The 19,048-nt window shown below is 30.6% G+C and overlaps 1 protein-coding gene across 2 annotated transcripts in view; it reads right to left on the minus strand.

Moving 5' to 3' along the window:
* The window catches only part of LOC113400929 (myosin-4), a 125,411-nt gene that overhangs the window by 65,525 nt on the left and 40,838 nt on the right, over nucleotides 1-19,048 (minus strand). Inside the window, exon 2 of one of the 2 annotated variants that reach the window (XM_026640627.2) lies at nucleotides 14,298-14,353. The exons of the other annotated variant lie outside the window; for it this stretch is intronic. The gene's annotated coding sequence lies outside the window, so the exon portion shown is untranslated. The remainder of the gene's footprint in view (nucleotides 1-14,297; nucleotides 14,354-19,048) is intronic. 2 annotated transcript variants of the gene reach the window in all.

Here is a 19,048-nt window from a genome sequence, read left to right on the forward strand (position 1 = left end):
ATAAACATTTAATCGAATTGTCCATCTATAGGTACATACATACAAAATGATAATAATAATATATGTAGGTATAAATTCCTTTCATCAATTAACAAATCTTTGTACTAAGTTATTTATTTCAAACCGCAAACACAGAATCCTATTATGATACTACTAAAATACAATTTACAATTACGATACTGTTACTGATCGTATTTTTAAAACATAAAAACACGCACACGCGCAAAAAAACGCACGCATACATTCAGGCAGCAAATATGCACGTATGTAAGTACGTGAGGCACGTGAATATATGCAGGCATGCCTATAATACTTGATGGCACTTAGGCTTAATAGAAAAATGTGTAAAAAAAAACTTTTTTTTTTTAAATCAATGTTAGCATCGAATTGAATAGTATATCTATTTATTTATTTGAATACAGATTTGATTCTATATACTATAGAATGTTTTTTAACATATCAAAAATGTTTTTGAAATATTTCATGATACATGTAATCCCTCTTTTTAAATATTAATATATTTCTGTAACATTAATATTTTTTTTAACTACCTTTAATATTTTTCGAAATGTAATCGGTATTCATTAAAGTCTGTCTTGACTATAATAAGATGGCAAAATATATAACTTTCTATTACCTTATTACACCGATATTCATATTCTTATAACACTATTTCTAATTAAAAGAAGTAATAAATTATATGTATCATCCAATTAGTACAAAAGACAGTTTTGCAAAGAGACGTTTATTTAACATTGATTATACAGATTATTTGAAAATGATATTTATTACACGATACTTTCAATTTTGTGTTACAACTGAACTAACCTCTGTAGTTCGTCATAAAGAAAACAGCATTAAACATGGTATTCATGGTATCCCATTTTACTTGAATTTGTTGATTTATAAGGTATTCTATTTTTAATTTCCGGACATGTTGTAACGGGTTGTTAGCAGAACTCTGGTAGTCAAAGGTTTGTTAAATCAATAACGCGATGTAAAGTGTTTGTGAATTACCGACGTCCCAGTGCATAGTTATCAATTTACCAACAGTGATCAAACACATACAATTACTAAGAACAAGCAGTTTCAACTTGGATTGCAAGGAGACAGTTAATTGGCAATAACGGAACATTTCTCGTTCAATGACGCTCGAACTAAACTATTAATTTACATAGAGGCACGACTTGTTTTAATTTCAATACTTAGCCGGTAAGGCGACCTAGCAAATGCACGTTTATTCTAATATCTATTTACTATTGCAATGCTGCTTTTTATGAAAATACGGAACGATACCATTTATTACACACCTCGAATGGGAAACGGCGTGTGAGTGGTCTATAAATTATCGTCAGGATATGAAAATTGCGATCCACTTAGATTTAATTATTCGTAATAACTTATAGGATTAAATAATACACTTATATTAATGAGATATTCCAATAAACAAATCTATGAGAAGTTATTTCATAGATTTGTTTCAAAAAGGAAAAGAGGTCGAGAACCCCTGGAAAGATGGGGAGTCGAAATTATAAAATTCCGAAACAAAGACTGGATGAGAATAGCTCAACACAGGAAAAAGTGGAGTGAGATGGAGGCGCCTATACTAGTCGAAATGCCTTTAGCTAAAAATAAAAAGAAAAACTAATGCACTGTTTTATTAATTCTAAAGAAGTCAAGAGACTAATAAATAAACAAATGTAAATTAAAACATTGCGCATTCCAATTTTGAATTATTTCATAACATAACATAACATAACATTTTTAATGATATTTTTAACTATATAGAATTTGATTATTCTATACAAATACATGTGTGTTTGTGTGTCATTGAGGATAAGACTTATGTTATATAAATAATATAAAGAAATATGTACTTCAGTTGAATATTAGTTAACGTTTATCTACATTAAACAATACAAAGTATTAATGTCAGCGTGCTATAAGTGATGACTTGGTTTTACCCATTCAGACGGGCTTGCAAACGTCTAAGTCAGCCTTATTATATCAATCAATATGATATCATACATAAATATAAGAAACAATGAAATATAATTACGATTTTCTCTTAGTATAGAAAATCATCTGATTGTCCTTCTGTATCAGAAATATTATGACATGATTGATCAATATTGCTAAGAAGTAATTGTTGTAGGGACTCTGGACTTATTCATATATTTAGTAGCGTATTACTGCGCTCTACAAACTGAGTTTTGAAAGTTTAACCAAGGGGTTCAATGGTGTGTTATTTGAATAAAAATCAATAATTAGAAAGGGGAAATGGAAAACAACTAAGTTATACGTTCGATGCATTAATAATACATCTCCCCTTTTACTAATAAACGTTCTATACCCTTCTTTCGAATGACAATTTACTGATGATAGAAAGAGACAAATCGATGTCTAACTATTCCTACACAATATTAAAAAAAAAGATACGTTTATAAACTATTAGAGAATATATTTCTATATATGTTAAAATATATTATTGGTGTACGTCCAACATGACAAGTTGGAGTTATATAGATCGATCGTGTGGTACTCGACGAAGGTTTAACTTCTACGGTTTGATTAATGAAGTATCGTCTGTGTTAACGTTCATCATCTGATGTAAAAGATGATGAATAACATTATTGGCATATTACACTGTATAAGATATTAATATTAACAAGAAATATGAATACAATTGCAGGTGATGTTTTATATGTACTATCTGCGTCAGAATATTTTTTAATAGACGTTAGAGAATTCGGAATGCTTAGAACACGGGAATGATAACCAAACATCAAGGGTCAAACCTCCACCCTATTACGCAAGCACTACTCAATACTCATGTGCTCAATAATCGGTTTCAATTCAAGATGAAAACATCGTGAGAAAATCTGCATGTGTCGGATGAAAATATGCTCAAAAAACCAACTCGCTTGCATCGTATTGCAGCAGCGGGATGGAATACGCTGAAACTTAGATATGATTATATAATGCCATTTCATCTATAAACAAATGTATAGGTACATTATATTTTTATATAAAGTAAACTGTTACCGAATTTTCATCGAATTTTATATATACGTTTAATATTATAAGAATTTATTTATCATGTATATCGCAAAAAATTGGATTTTAATATTCGATATTCTTAAGTCAGAATATCCTGAGTAGATTATAGGCTATTTGGCATTACGGTAGACGAGCCGTAGTTAAGCTGGTTAGAGGTAACATCATACGGGATATTATAAAATGGTAGTTATCTCTACAGCGATCTGCACAGTAAACTAACGCATGTGTCTTTGGAGCAAAAGGATAAAAATATATATGGGAGGATAACTTGACTTATACAAATACAGACGATCGATCGATTTCAAATTAAATGTAACTCAAAATTAATTAGACAATATATATAAAAACGACACAGTATGGTCGGTGACGACAACCTCCCAATAAGAGTTTTTGAGTTTCTCTGTCCTTATTAAAATCCCGAAGCTCGAATTGTGAAACTAGTTGATCCTACGCCAGAATTCCCTCCAGTCGTATCGGATTGCCTTCCAATCGGACGTGTGAGTACAAAGCACCCAATCATCCAAAAGAATATAGATATATTCAAAGTACGAGCAAACCGTGTCGAGGGTACATGTACAATAATAAAATCTCATATCACGCCTCAGTCATTTCACTCGTATAATTGGATGTGAACATTACATAGATCTGTCCGAGCCTAATGGTTGGTTGTTGAACTCTTTCTCTACGTCTAATGATTTGAAAGTCAATATATGTGATTAATCGAACATTTGCATTGTAACTGTTAAGTGCATTCCGTGTCGCGTGAGAAATGTCTACTTCGAAAACGTTACTTGTTTTATTTATATGCAAATATTGCGTACAGAAATCACACATAATGTTATAGCCAAGATGTCTCAGTGGAAAAACAATACGTAGTACACGTAAAGCGAAGATCGCTTGAGCATATCCGAGTCAGCGACGCTATGTTTTGAAAGAAATCTATCGAAATTATCATATATCAGATCTTTTGCCATATGTACGAGTAGATATATCTTGTAATCGGCAGTAGACCAGCTTAAATGAACACTACCCTAAAAATAAAATAAGATCTTTGTCTAGTGGTACATTTACGAGCTGTTAATACAAGCTAATAATAGTTTAATGTTCCAAATAATAATGATCGATATGATTTGGATATTTTATTAAATATCTTGGCTTTTTGATAGAGTGACTTACCTACGGTAAAATCATGTGTATGAATGTTATATAGGTAAGCATAAATAAAGACTATCATCAAGTCGCCGTATGCTTATTGGCATACCAGAAATTTATAAACATACCTATATAACATTTTAACAGTTGTTTTGTTAGCAATAATCACGTCTCTATCTATTTGCTTATCCAGCTATTTTCAAATTTTATTTTTCCTTTTTTTTTATTACTGTTACTTAATTAAAATCAAATTACAATTAAAGTTATAAGTAGTTAAATAATAACAAAACTTACGTTTTACATAGTGTCATAGATTTATCTGTTTACCTGAAACAATTTACATACTATTATAACATTATAATAATCACATAAATCATTCAACACAAAGGCGCCGATTATAACATATTTTATAATGAACACAAAATATTTATTTTAAATAAATTATTTGTAATTTGCTATGTCTTCACATAAGATTTCGCTTTAATTAAAGCCGTAAAGAATATATATTCGCTCATCCGCAGCTGAGCAGACGGTTCTGTTTGAGAGAACCACATTCTATCCAAGACGCTGAGATTTTCAAAAAGTTACCCGAATTTAAATTGAAACCTTCGATTTTTATCTATACGATATAATTATGTCTACAATCAGTGTATTGTATAAATTATTCTCATGCAAAACAGTTTCAATACTTTAATTACTAATCGGCTTACAAATCAATACATTGATTAATATACAGCGCTCGTTCAATCAATAAATTAAACTTGAACAAAATGAATTTCTCAACTCCATAACATGTACATAATGAATTCATAAGCATGCATGTTTCGTAATGAGTCCTACACCAAAGTCTAGGCAGCCTTAATACATATTTGATGCAATTGGGCAACTGAATTTGAACCTAGGCGACGTTCTTTTAACAGACGCATAAATTGAATCAAATTAAAAATAATATAGAATCGAACGAAATCATTGTTAAAGTTAATATCGTAAAGACAATCTTATTTCAGTAATTGTCCTTGTAACCAAATCTGTATTAAAAAATCAAGTATTGTCTATTCTAGTAGTCTTGTTTTAATGTTAATATTCTGTTTTGTGATTTATTTTTTTATCATAGATAATTATTGTTCTCGAAAAAGGTTTCATTTGGATCAAAGATACGTTCGTGAACAAAACGTAGGAGCCATCATCGATTGTTTTATTCAAGAATCCTGTTACCAACGGTTGTCTGAGAGAGATTGCTAAAAACAATAACCCTCTTGCACACTGTCAGTAACATATTATAATTTTAAACTGAATGCTGTAGTGTATTTCGACAAAAGTGCTGTGTAATTACAGTGTTCTATTCTATTTTTAATAAATATATGTATATATATATATAATATATGTATATATATATAATATATATATAATATATATATATATATATAATATTATAAAGAATTTGAACAATTATTACTTTTATCCATTATAATAAAACGTATTGATTAAACGTTTACATTCTCCAGGAATATTAGCATCATGCGAAAAACCTTCCTTAAATAGTTTTAAGTCCTTGTTATGCAGTGCACTGCGCCCACTAAATTGAAATGTTATACGGTAAGCAAACAAAGATGAATGATGATATTATACCATCATGAAACTAACATGTCAAATCATCTATCTTTTGGCCTTAGCGACACAAATACAAAATATTGCTCTTTGGCGGTAGAACAATCGATGACCCAGGCGGGACCGTACATCGCTTACTCCCGCATACAATTATTAGAAATTATACTCCATCATAAATGTTTGCAATTATTATTGTAAACTCTGCCACATACCGACACTTTCAACTATTCCTCTATTGTTACTTTTACAATGTTATTGTTTTCGAAAGTGTCTTAACTCATTGAATTGCTGTACCCAAAAAGGTGCGGTTGAATCGTGATCGACAGATACGGACGATGAAAGCGACCCGCTGTCCCACATGCATTGTTATTGTATTTTGCAATAAATTAATTATATTGATTATTATTGTTAAACTGTTTTACAAACCGATTTTCAAACAAGGAGGACATGTTAATTTATATTTCTTTTAAACTGTATCTGGTTCATACTGGTATACTTAAATATGTAATTAAGCATTCCATAGTGTATTCCTCCTGGCAGATTTATTCACAGGCGGCGGCACAAAGACAGGTGCTGATCAGGTTTCAATAAGTCTTTTTTGTTAGATAACCCCCTTAGTAAAGAAGGTTATAACTGCACATAATAATCACTTCACGCTATAATTATAAGAAGCTGAACAATAACCACAAACCAATATATCAAAATTGTTGGAAGGTTTTCATCGTATAAGTAACAGCTTGGACATTGCCCACTGCTGGTCTAAGGCCTCTTATCCTATTTGAAGAGAACATTTGGAATTTTACGCTGCTTGAATTCGGACAGGTTTTCATCCTCCACATACAAATTATCTCACGATGATTCCCTTCACCACCGAGCAAGAGATGAATAAAATAACATAGAAATTTAGTGGTGCTTGCCCGGGCGCGAACTTGATATCATCGGTAATGATTTACTGTCAGTCTTCTGAACCATCACGGCTCATTCAAAACCGCAGGGCACAGCCAGTAAAAACTTAAACTAATAAGAGCAAAACGGTTGTGATGGTACAGCACAAACGATACAAAACAGTGATGTGCATTTATTTATCGATTAGTGTAATTATTTAAAATGCTTTTGCTTAACTCATGAGCTCGGTGTTTTCATGTGTAACGTTTGAGCAAAACGTTGTATAACGCAAAAAAGTTTCATTCTGTCACGTATTGTGTTACGCTTTTTACTAATGTTCCACCAATACAAATATTTAGGAAATTGAAATACATTTTTATGCAAAAGCATTTATATTTTAATTTCATTAAATTTTAATTATTTTTTTATAAAAATATTTTTTATTTCATATTACATTAATATTTTGATTTTCAAAAATATCAATAACATTTTAGCAAAAGTATTTACTAAAATTAGTAATTTAGTTAATATCCTTATATTAATATAATTAATATTATATCCTTATATTTATCATCTCAAAACAATTTCCGTAATTAGTTTCGATAAATTAATAAACTTCAACTCCCATTCACACATAATCATTTCTCCGTCACATTTGATAAACACGATAAAAACTACTGTAATTAAAACGCATAATTGAATTACAACATCCAAGGTCGATAATAAGGGTCTGAGAAAATATCGACAACGTTTTCCCATCACTATCCTCGATCGGTCAAGGCTTAGCGCGAGGTTGCGGTATTGTTTATCGTGATCGGCGGAGCATGGCTACACGGCTTTTTGAAGTCGATGAGAAATGATATTCTTTATGGGACATCCGTGTTTATAACATTACAGCGAGACTATTCTGTTCGTAACAAATTCAAAACTTGACAATGAATTATACCGAAGCATAAAATTAGTTTTAGTGACGTGCGACCCGAGATTCTTTATAATTTACAGATGCAATTGTTACGTAGTATGTTTGAAATAATATATTGCTAATTCAAATTACCTGACTACGACAAGCGATGCCAACAGGAGATTATAATTTAACCCGTATGTATGTATGTTCATCTGTTCCCGCATAACTTCTAAACTACTAATCACATTTCGAAAAATAAAGTTTTTAAATATGGCGCCTCCAGAAAAGATAAGATCCTGTACTATGAATGAATGTTCCTAAAATATATTTTATATTTTAGAAACATTCATTCAAAACCCAATACGGACATGTATTGGATTTTGAATGAAAAGAGGCTTACGACCACATATATTCATGAAACATTATTGTCTATCTATGTATTGAATTATAATGTATGTGTAAGTTGACTGCTTATTAGATGGTAAATATAGAATAGTTTGCAGATTAAAATGTCACACAAGATTATTTTCTTTTTACGTTATATATTTAAGAGGACACTATTTTTATGCAGGTAATTTACTTTACTTTTATTTAATTGTACCATAAAGTAACTTTTCATATTTTTTATTAAGAAAAAACATGTCGACAATTTTTTTCAATTTATAGTCGATATCAAAGCGTGACTAAGCGGTGAGTTTCATACTTCGAGCTATTTGTTACAGCGTTCTGGTGTTATAGGTGTTCTTGCGGTATTAAATTACATTGGAATCGATAATAGTCTTTATGAATATAGACATAAACGTTAAAATTAAATGAGCAACAAAATAAAGTTGACAAAGTTATGGTCAAAAACTCGATTTATCGAATTAAAAAATGATATGGTATTATTACTTTTTACGGACAATTTTGTACCGGTCATTTCAATGTACATTTTTACTTAATTTTTTTTTTATATAAAAAACAACACCATAGCTTATTTTATAATTCATAAATTATATAATTTACTATTAGCTTTTGCGCTTTGGTTATATTTTCATATAGAATTTTCTATAATTTTCTTATCAAACTATGGTAATATAGGTCATATTTACATTTCTTAGCGCCAGATCGTTATCGGAACGTAGGTGTAATGTACGCAAGAGTCGCTTACAATAGGCGCCAAAGCGGGTCATGAACAGTCACCATTATTCAATACTACGTTCACAGATATACTTATTAAAGATAATTTAGTTTCCATATTTGTAATTGTCATTTACAATAGTCCGAAAATATTATTTCAAAATAGTGGAGCTATTCTGTAAAAACAAAGTCGAATCTCACCGCAGAACACGATAAAGTAATATCAGATAGTGATAATAATTGATTACAATAATAATATTTAAAAGATACGAGAGCCAAAGTAAGTAGATTTTACAAACTTTTACTTATGAGATACGAATAAGTTCATACAGAATATCAGCTGCACGTGAAATTTAAAACAAATATCGTTGCAATTCATGCTTATGTAACTTAATCAAACTCATCATGTTGGTACTATTAGAATACATTTACAAAATTAATAATAATAAATTTCGAAGATTATTTATTATTTTTAACATCCAGTCGTTACAAATTATCGTTATTAATTGTTAATCCTGACCGATTGAGATAACATCGGTTTGTCAAAAAATCTTAAAATTTGAATGTAGCTTCTAATATACTTTTCAAATATAATATTTGTATTTAATTCCCAACAGATATTTTATCAATTGTAATTTTGAACTTTAGTAAACCTAATATATAAGATAAAAAATAACAGAAACAAATCGAACAATAGAAGTTAAGCATTCTATTTTTGAATTAACGAGTAACCCGCAATTTCTAAAAAATGGTTCAAAAACTAGTGTCTTGAAATTAATAACTAAATTCTCACTGAAATATTGCAAATGTTATTAATACCAACAACCGAAACCTTTATCAACGACTAACAGCGAGTCAAAAACGGGTTTTAAATTCTCATCAGATAGGACAATGTGAGGTCAAATTTAAACAGTTTTTTTTTTGTAAAAAGTTAATTATTAAGTTAGCTGTTCAAAGAACTGCATTATAAATAACAACGTCCTTTTTTTTAAATGTCGAAATTTGATACCTGAGATAATTAATTATACTGTAAAAATATCTACGGAAAATATAACTTCAAATGAAGACGTTTATTTTATTTTTTTAAATTTTATTTGACATTAAACTCAGTGGTTACTCTTTAGTGACATTTATTAACCGTATTTAATTTTTATATAACTTGCATGAAAATTGACGAAAACTATCTCAACGCTTCTATATCAATTTAAAATCTTACAAAGTTTATATTAAACTTACCTACCTCTTTTACGAAAACATACCTGTGTGGGGCTTTAAAATTAAAGTAGGTAAGAACCGTAATATACGTTTTACAGACGTAGTTCAGAATTGGTTTACTTGGTGGCAGAGCATTATGCAAGCCTGTCTAGGGAGGTACCACCCACTGATCAGATTTTCTACCGACAAACAGCAAATCTTAGTATTGTTGTATTCCGGTTTGAAGTTTGAGTGAGCCAGTGAAACTACAGGCACAAGGGCGTAGCATTATAGTTCCCAAGATTGTTAAGATATTAGTGATGTGAGGAATAGTTAATATTTCTTATAGCGCCCATCTACGGGTGTCGATGACTACTTACGATCAGATGCACCATTTGTCCGTCCGTATCATAAAATGAACTTCAGTTGTATTTCGTATATTGAATATCTGTATCGTTCTGGGCTGCCTTGCCTTGGCGGCGTCCTTTCCCAAGGGATACAGGCAGAGGACCACATATTTTAGTACACAAATGTATACGCAAATAGAAGTGCACTGGCATTTGTATTTGTATCACTCATCTTCTCGCCGGGACAGCAAATATTATACTAATTAAAGATGGTACCTATTATATTGTTTTTTTTTTTATAAATAGTTTTATATCAATAGTGCCAATAGAATCATAATTATGTAGGAAAATCCTTGATTACCAAATTTCAACAATGCATAATATTTCTTGAAAATTCTAGAACGATTTAGCGTTAAGAGATGAAGACATAAGGATGAAGCAATTTTTCTCTCATTACGAACTGTGAGAAGTTTATTAGGCCCAATCAAAATGTATTAAAGTCTCAAATATCTTACAAGAATAACTGTAAAATGAATTGCTAACAATGACCTGTTTGGGTGTGAAAAGGTCTAATAAAACGCAAGGTTAAAGTATATTTGACAATTGCGTTACGCCACATAACACCGTTATGCCACACCCTCACACCGCTACTTGTTAGTTGGTTTCAGCATGAGATTACAATGTATTCAGCTATGACAGTATTCAATAAAATTGAGAAATCAAAAATAACATTTTTATTAAATCTACCTATTTACTTTATTTTTTGTCTGAGTGTTTAGTTAGACATAGGGCCTGGCTAATATATAAAATATTCAAAGAAACGATCTTATCTTTATTAAATATTCAATACAATATAAACAGCGATGTATGTAAGAATGATTCTTTAAGTGTATTATAAATTAAATTCTTCGTATTTATATCTATATATACTAACACTATGAATGCGAAAATAGCTCTTCACGAGTAAACAGCTGAACAGATTAAGATAAAATTTATCGTGGAGATAGTTTGAGTCCCGGGGAAGGAAGTAGGCTACTTTTTGAAATTGTCCCCTAGAGGGGGTAAATTAGAGATTGACGGTTTGTGTGCTATAGATAAAAACGCGGGTAAAACCGCAGGTTCAGCCAGTAAGTATATAAATAAAATTATCTTCAAGAAATAATCTAAAATATTGACCGTGTATTTTTAGTAAAACATAAAACGATGTCACACAAAGAGAAATAGGGAACCCTTCACTTTTAAAACAGGCTATAAAATACACATACAATTTGACAGTTTATCAATCTAACTTGTGTGTTCAAATATTAATAGCGTGTCGCGAACATACGTGAAGCTTGTATGATGAGGCCTTGACCTGGGGATTAAGTTATAGAAATTAAATGAAATAAACTCGCCTAGATAACCTCGCATGAAGTTTCATTATAGAGACCTCTGACATTTACACATTGTGAATAGTCTTATTAAATAATAATTATCTTAATTTCACACAAGCCACCGGCTTCGACTTCGGACGGGCGCAATTAATTTTATCCATAGATTTTATGTGATTTTTTTGTTGAATTTCACATTATACTAACTAAAAAAATTTTTTAACAGTTCCACAAAATAATTGTACTAAAATATTGCACATACGTTTTGACAAAAATAATCACCATCCAATATAAATGATCACCATCACCTATAAACATTGGCGACGTAAGAAATATCAAACATTCTTACATCACCAAAGCGCGACCAACCTCAAGAACAAAAATGTTATGACCCTAGTGCCCCTGTGTGATGAGTGGATGGTGCCTAATAATACCGGCTTCAACAAAACACTACCACCAAGTAAATTGGTGGCAAGGATAAACTCATTGTTATTTTATTAGTTTAACAGATTGTAAGGTACAAATTAAGTTTATAACTTTTATTAATGTATTTTTGTGTAGTAAATTTAGTTTTTATATTCTCTATTTAAATATTTTATTTTGAAATATTTTATTAAATAAGTTAATGAACGTCATCATTAATGTATTAATTTCTCTCCGAAATTACAGGTCCAATGATATTACATTACAATACGATTTTAATTGATAAAAATAAATACCTAATAAAATGATTTTGTAATTGCGATTATAATTAAGTTAATAAACATTATCCTGATTAGAAAACACATAAATTAAAATTCAGTTCCAATTATAATACATATATAGATATAATCGTTTTAGTAAAAAGGAATATCTTCGTTGCTTTAATACATTAAAATAATTTATATTTTCAAGTAATTGTTTGACCTACTGGAATTGTTGTAAATTTAAAATTCAAGTCAAATAGATTTCAACATATCCTAAAAGAACCTCCGGTCTGTAGTAATATTTAGTTATCTCTATTTCGTTCGGGTAAAATTCATAGAAACTTTCTGTGAATTCTAAATTAAAATTTTTAGACTGTGCGTTTATAATCAGCCGATGTAAAATATAGATATTTAATACCGTCGAATTCATTACGAGAAGGTGAAGATTACGATGTGAGAAATACAATTACATCATTAAGTCTCCTAGAGCAGATGTCGGGATCCCTATTTAGCTGTCGAGTGTTCCAACACGTTAAATGTCAGTAACCCGCCATTACAAGACTTGGTTAAGAAAATGAGCCTAAATGTTTATGAAAAGGGCAAGATAGTACTTCATACTTGTGAAATAATAATATATAAATATTCGCTTGGATCGGTATTTGGTTTAATATTTCCATGAAGAATAATGACTTAAATATAATTTGACATTCTAATAGTGTGATATTCCATCTAATTTGAGTCTATCATACATATATATCTTTCAATAATATATGTATGATAGACTCAAATTACAACAGGCCGTAAATGCCGTTTAACACTCATTTCAACAAGCTGTTTCAGAGCATTAGTGGGGATATACACTCGCCTGAAACTCATTCAGGTTAATTTCCTTCATCACCGAACACGAGACAAATTATAGATATAAACTAGCTGTGCCCGCGACTTCGTGCACGTCTGAATTTAACAGTCGTTATTGTAGCCTAAGTTACTCCTTATTACATCAGCTATCTGCCAGTTAAAGTCCCGTCAAAATCGGTCCAGCTGTTCCAGAAACTAGCCGGAACAGACAGACAGACAAACACAAAAATTGAAAAAATGTTATTTTGGTATATGTACCGTGTATACGTACATACATATGCATTTAATAAAAAGCGTGTCTCTCAGTATGACACTTTTAGCTGAATAACTTTGATATTACTATTATTTGTTCGAGAAATCCTTTCTACATGCACGTCTACTAGTATGTAATTTTGTAACGGTATATTACGTGAGATCGTATCTGCAGAAAAAAAAGTCAAATTAAGAATACTTATTTCTACAACATATATAACGTTACGTAATTCTGCAATGCATTCGTCAAATTAACGTATTTCTTGAAAGATTTAATGTCGTCGGTCGGTTTAAAGTGGCCCAGATATCGTCAGGCCAGGATACCACCAAGACTTCATTAAGTAAATATTATTCAAACTGCTGACTTTACTGTACTTTAAAGCGAGTTTTTAGTCAGCGGCAATTTAGAACAAATTACAATTTTTAATATATTAAATTGATTTGTCACCAATACCAAAAACGTGTGCAAAATATCATCAATATCGGTCGAGCGGAACTGGTTTAGAATTCATATGCAAGATTTGACCCACACATACAAACAGGTAGAGATAAACAAAAACTTATAAAAAGGGGTCACACGTGAGAGCTCAAAATACACTTCTTGAGGGTGTCTATCACATTTCGGCTGAGAATGTCGCGTCGGGAATGAGAAGGGTGTTATGCGGAGCACGTGTGTAGAATGAAGGACGTCACGTCTGACAACGGAACGCATTTTATTTTATTTTTCAAACCAACGTATTTTAAGAAAGCATAACCATAAGAACAATTTCTTATGAATAATCCGGACGAAAAATTAAAATGTATTTTTTTAAATGTGTCTGTGTAATAATTAAGTACCCAATTACATATAGTTTAGACTCACCTCAAGTTATTTGCTCTGCATTCCGGCAAAACATTTTAAGAAAAGAGATTCCTCACCTGAAACAAAAAAAAGTTCTAAAGTGTCCGTTTACGGAGCCATATAGTAATTTTAGGTTTCTTAACATTAATTACATAATTTGCGTGTCAGTCCGGGTTTTTTCCCCTCTGATGGTTATATCTTGCATAACACTACTTAAATGCACTGTCGCATTCTTTTTAGAGTCACTGAACTCTCGTTTAATATTCGATTTAATAATATGTCTAATTGTACTTTCACTCATTGATATAATTATTTCTATACATTACTGTGACGCTGATGAAAAGATCACATAGCAATACCGAAAAAAGTAAATCAACCGCTCGTAAATTTCCCATAGCTGGGCATGATCACTATATTTCAAGGCGATGGATATTAGAATTAACAAACATTGTATGTCGTTATTTTCAGAATTTCCAGCGACACATGTGTCATGTACGATGTTTTCCTTCCACGTCAAACACTAAAACAGTGCTAGTCAGTATTTGAACCAGCTCATTTAGAATCTTCAACAATAGGCTCGTAATTAGCGATGCAAAAATACCATCTACACTATTTAATGGCATATTTTCGACTAAATTCTTGAGTAATTCCCACGCAGTATTAGTGTTCATATCTGATTTTTTTTAAACATCCTCCATGGATATGTATCTATATTACTTCCGAATGTAATTGAGTACATCATGCTAATTTTAGACCGGTTTGAACTGAATAGCTTCTATTTTAATTTAAATTATAATTGCGAGACTAATTTAACTCTGTGTATTTAATCATCGACATGCTTTTTATGAACAATAATAAAATATTCTTTTCAATATGACTTTCAAAACAAAAGTCTTTCTTCTTAAATCTCAATCTAACCGGGGTATTTACTTTATAAATTCGAGACATATTTTATTAGAATCAAAGAAATACATATAAAACTGGATGTCGGCAGTTTGAAATACATTGACACCATTTGAACGATCAGCATGAAAGTTGAAAAAAATGAAAAATTAAAACACGTATGCATATTTTTATATTGTCATGCAATTGGTTGTAACTAAAGAACATCGACTTTTAAAACCGCTGAAGTGATCGCCATGAAAATTCGTATATATATGAGCACGGAGAATATTTTAGCGGTAATCGTATCAGATAATTTACAAACGACTTCATACAGACATTGCAATGCACTCCGGTCATAAACTCTGAATTTAAACATAACACTAGAAATAATGCAACGTTTACCTAATTGAAAATTTTAATAACATTACATATAAAGCGACATACGGGTGACTAGTGTAAAACTAATTAATAACGAAAAAATCTAAACATTTCGCGGAATCTTAATCAGTTCAATTAAGAATATCTAACGTGACCGCGATATAAGAATTCACGTTTTCGAGCCCTACACACACACCGACACGTCGTTATGATAATTATTATAATTGGGGACAGATTTTCTTACTTTAGACATTTAAGGACGGCCGGGTTATTAAATATATTTATCAAGAAAATCTTACACTACCATGAATTTGTCAGCGTAACTCGAGAACCTTGGAAGGGATTGATGCGGGTTTGTTTAAGATTATTAGAAGACTTACAATTGCTTTTATACATACAAATATTTACTTGAATAAGTATACAACAATCTTAATTAAAAATAGTTCTTGTACAGATCATGACCCCGTGGAATGATAGCAAGAATTAGATTCGCAATTTCGAATCTCTATGCGTAAATTGAACAAGTTCTACTGTCACCAATGGATTCAATAAGATGGAGTGATATGTGTTTTACATTAACAGCCTGTAAATTTCCCACTGCTCGGCTAAGGCTTCCTCTCCCTTTGAGGAGAAGGTTTGGAGCATAATATTTTACCACGCTGCTCCAATGCGGGTTGGTGGAATATGTGTTTTATCCAAACTCTAATCACTGTGTTTCAACGGCAAATGAAACAAAGACGTAATTTGGAATAAGAGACGAATATTTGCATCGATTTTTGAAAATAATTAAAAACAATAAAAGGAGCGATAAGGTTTTAGTAATCTAATTAAAATAATTAATTATGATATTCACCTCTATTAACATATATATATCCCTTATTAGTTGACATTTCTTAGGCCGATGAAATAATAAAAAAAATACGAAGATACGATCAACGACTGTTAACTGAAGTAGTAACATAGCGCCTACTTAGTATAAAATGTACTAGTAAAATTAAATTAAAATATTTAACAAAAGCGTCGCGTGTTGAGATCTAGAGAAGAGCACACCGACACGCATGCGCGTTGTGAGGCGTGTAAAATATTACTTAGAAAAAAAAACCCAGCACAAAGTGAATAGATAAAAATAAATATTAATTTAAAAAAAGTACGCTAATAAATAGTATTAAACTAATGAGAAGTACAAAACAACGTCATTAAGTTGCAGTGCTTAGTTTTACGATAACATTTTTGTTGGTGACATTACTGAGTGTAGCCCGTTCAAAAATATATTCTAAGTCACAATATTATTCACCATTCATACTGGAATACGTAACATAATAATTGTTAATGGTACAGTGATAACGTTATTGATCGTAATCAATCGGACCTCTATTTAACCCCTAACCCACAACCAATAAAACATTGATACCTGTTAACATTACCATAAACACATCGTCAAAATCTAATTAATAAATTGTAAAATTTTACTTAATGCTTTATTCTGTAACCAAAACCTTACGACTTATGTAAGAAAACTTTCAAATGCAATGAATCGTTTCAATTAGTTTCAAGCAACAATATATGATCAATATACTAAATACAATTATTAGAATATATTAATAATGAGAAATATTCTTTACAATGAGATATTTTGCATACCTAATTATTTACCAATTTATAATTCGTATTTTCACTTGCAATTCAGGTAAATTATCTTGAAAATTATTTTCTCCTGATGCGGAGTCTTGATGAATAGTTTATTTAAATTTTGCATAAAAAAAGTTCTCATTATATAAAAAAGTCTATGGCTATTTAAAACCTTTTCCTTAATTTTTGTATTTTTAATGCCCTTAAAATCCCGGAATTATTGTTTATCGACTCATAGTCATAGTAAATGTTATCATATGTGATATACAAGTATAACATCTAGATTATCGATACCCTTTCATTTATATACCTCATACGATTTCAAATATCGGAAAGGTATGATGATTCATAAATTGTTTATATAAATTTAATCCCAAAATGCAATATTTGACGAGGCTAAATGTCTTGCTATCCCAGTCACACCTACAAATGAGAAAGAGACCGCAACATTAGATACCCCAATCAATTAATTAGTTTCGTTGTAGGATTTTATAAAACAGTTTTAATATATTATTCTACAACTATAATAAAAATTAATATATACAACAGGTATATTTTTTAATTTTGACTTTTATATTGAAATTAACTTTCTTATAAGCTTCTGTTATTTAATTTATTTTATATATGTATGGACGTTTTTGTCCCATACAAGTTGCAGTCTCACAATGGCACATGGATACGAATACGAGTAGCCGCTTTCCCTTATACACGATTAGCAACTTTCCTCAAAGCCCTAAGACGCGAAATTTTCATAATACACGTTTTCTCCTATATACAATGTAATAGCAAAAGAGATTATAATTCTAAGAGTTTGGAATGTTTCTAGACTAGCGAGAAGAGTAGGCAAAAAACTAAATATTTTCATTTTCCATCAATAAATGACATAGGTATATTGTTTACATATAATATATAGCTGCTAATGAAATTAAATTATTTAATTAAATTAGTGGCTATTATAACTGGCAACATAGGATCTAATATTACCATCTCGGCTCCCAAGGGCCGCGGCACAGTCACGCTGTACACGAGTCTAATAATTGTGACTTTGACATTGTGTATGGGTTTCGGTGACCTGTTAGTTTACTATCAGAAGACCCAATTGGACTTCAGCCACCCAAAAAAGAAATCTTAAATTTAGTGAATTCATTCTTGCCACTAAATTACTGGATTTTCAAGTATAAAATCAATGCAATTAATTAAATAAATATTAAAATAGAGCGAATCGATCGAAGAATTATAATCCTAACATTTTTATTAATGTGAAATTTGATTAAACATTCTATTTATTTACATAAGAAAGACGTAATGAGCATAAGAAAATTTCTGATATATATATATATATATATATTTATGAATTCAAAATTGATGAATTTTATGATTGCACAACACTTAGATTTATACAAAAAATCAAAATATTCAATGTTAGACACATATTTACACACATACATATATTAAATTAGATTACACATATATAGTATTAATTATCTCTCTGCTGCGCGACGTCCTCGACTCCTCTTGAAAACATGGAGATGGAGTTTATTCCACATCGCATTATTTAAATCGGTACATGAATTTTACCACACATATCACACGAAATGGTAAGAAATTGTATGATAAAATAAATCAATAAGGAACAATATTATGCTTTCTAAGACGTAAAAATACTAACGAGCTATAATTTCTAGCTCCGTATATTGAGACACGCTCGAGACTTATATGTGTCACAGAATAAAAAACTCGTCAACTTTTGTTCCCCATTTCCTGTTTGAACTACCGCATTGTACCGACTATATCCATTTTCCGTAAAATTACAAGTTTGATACAGAAAAATTAAATCAACCGAGATACAATCCCTAAATAAAAAAGTAATTACATAGACA

Source organism: Vanessa tameamea, chromosome 11 (genome assembly GCF_037043105.1).
Source record: "Vanessa tameamea isolate UH-Manoa-2023 chromosome 11, ilVanTame1 primary haplotype, whole genome shotgun sequence".
Classification (NCBI taxonomy): Eukaryota; Metazoa; Arthropoda; class Insecta; order Lepidoptera; family Nymphalidae; genus Vanessa; species Vanessa tameamea.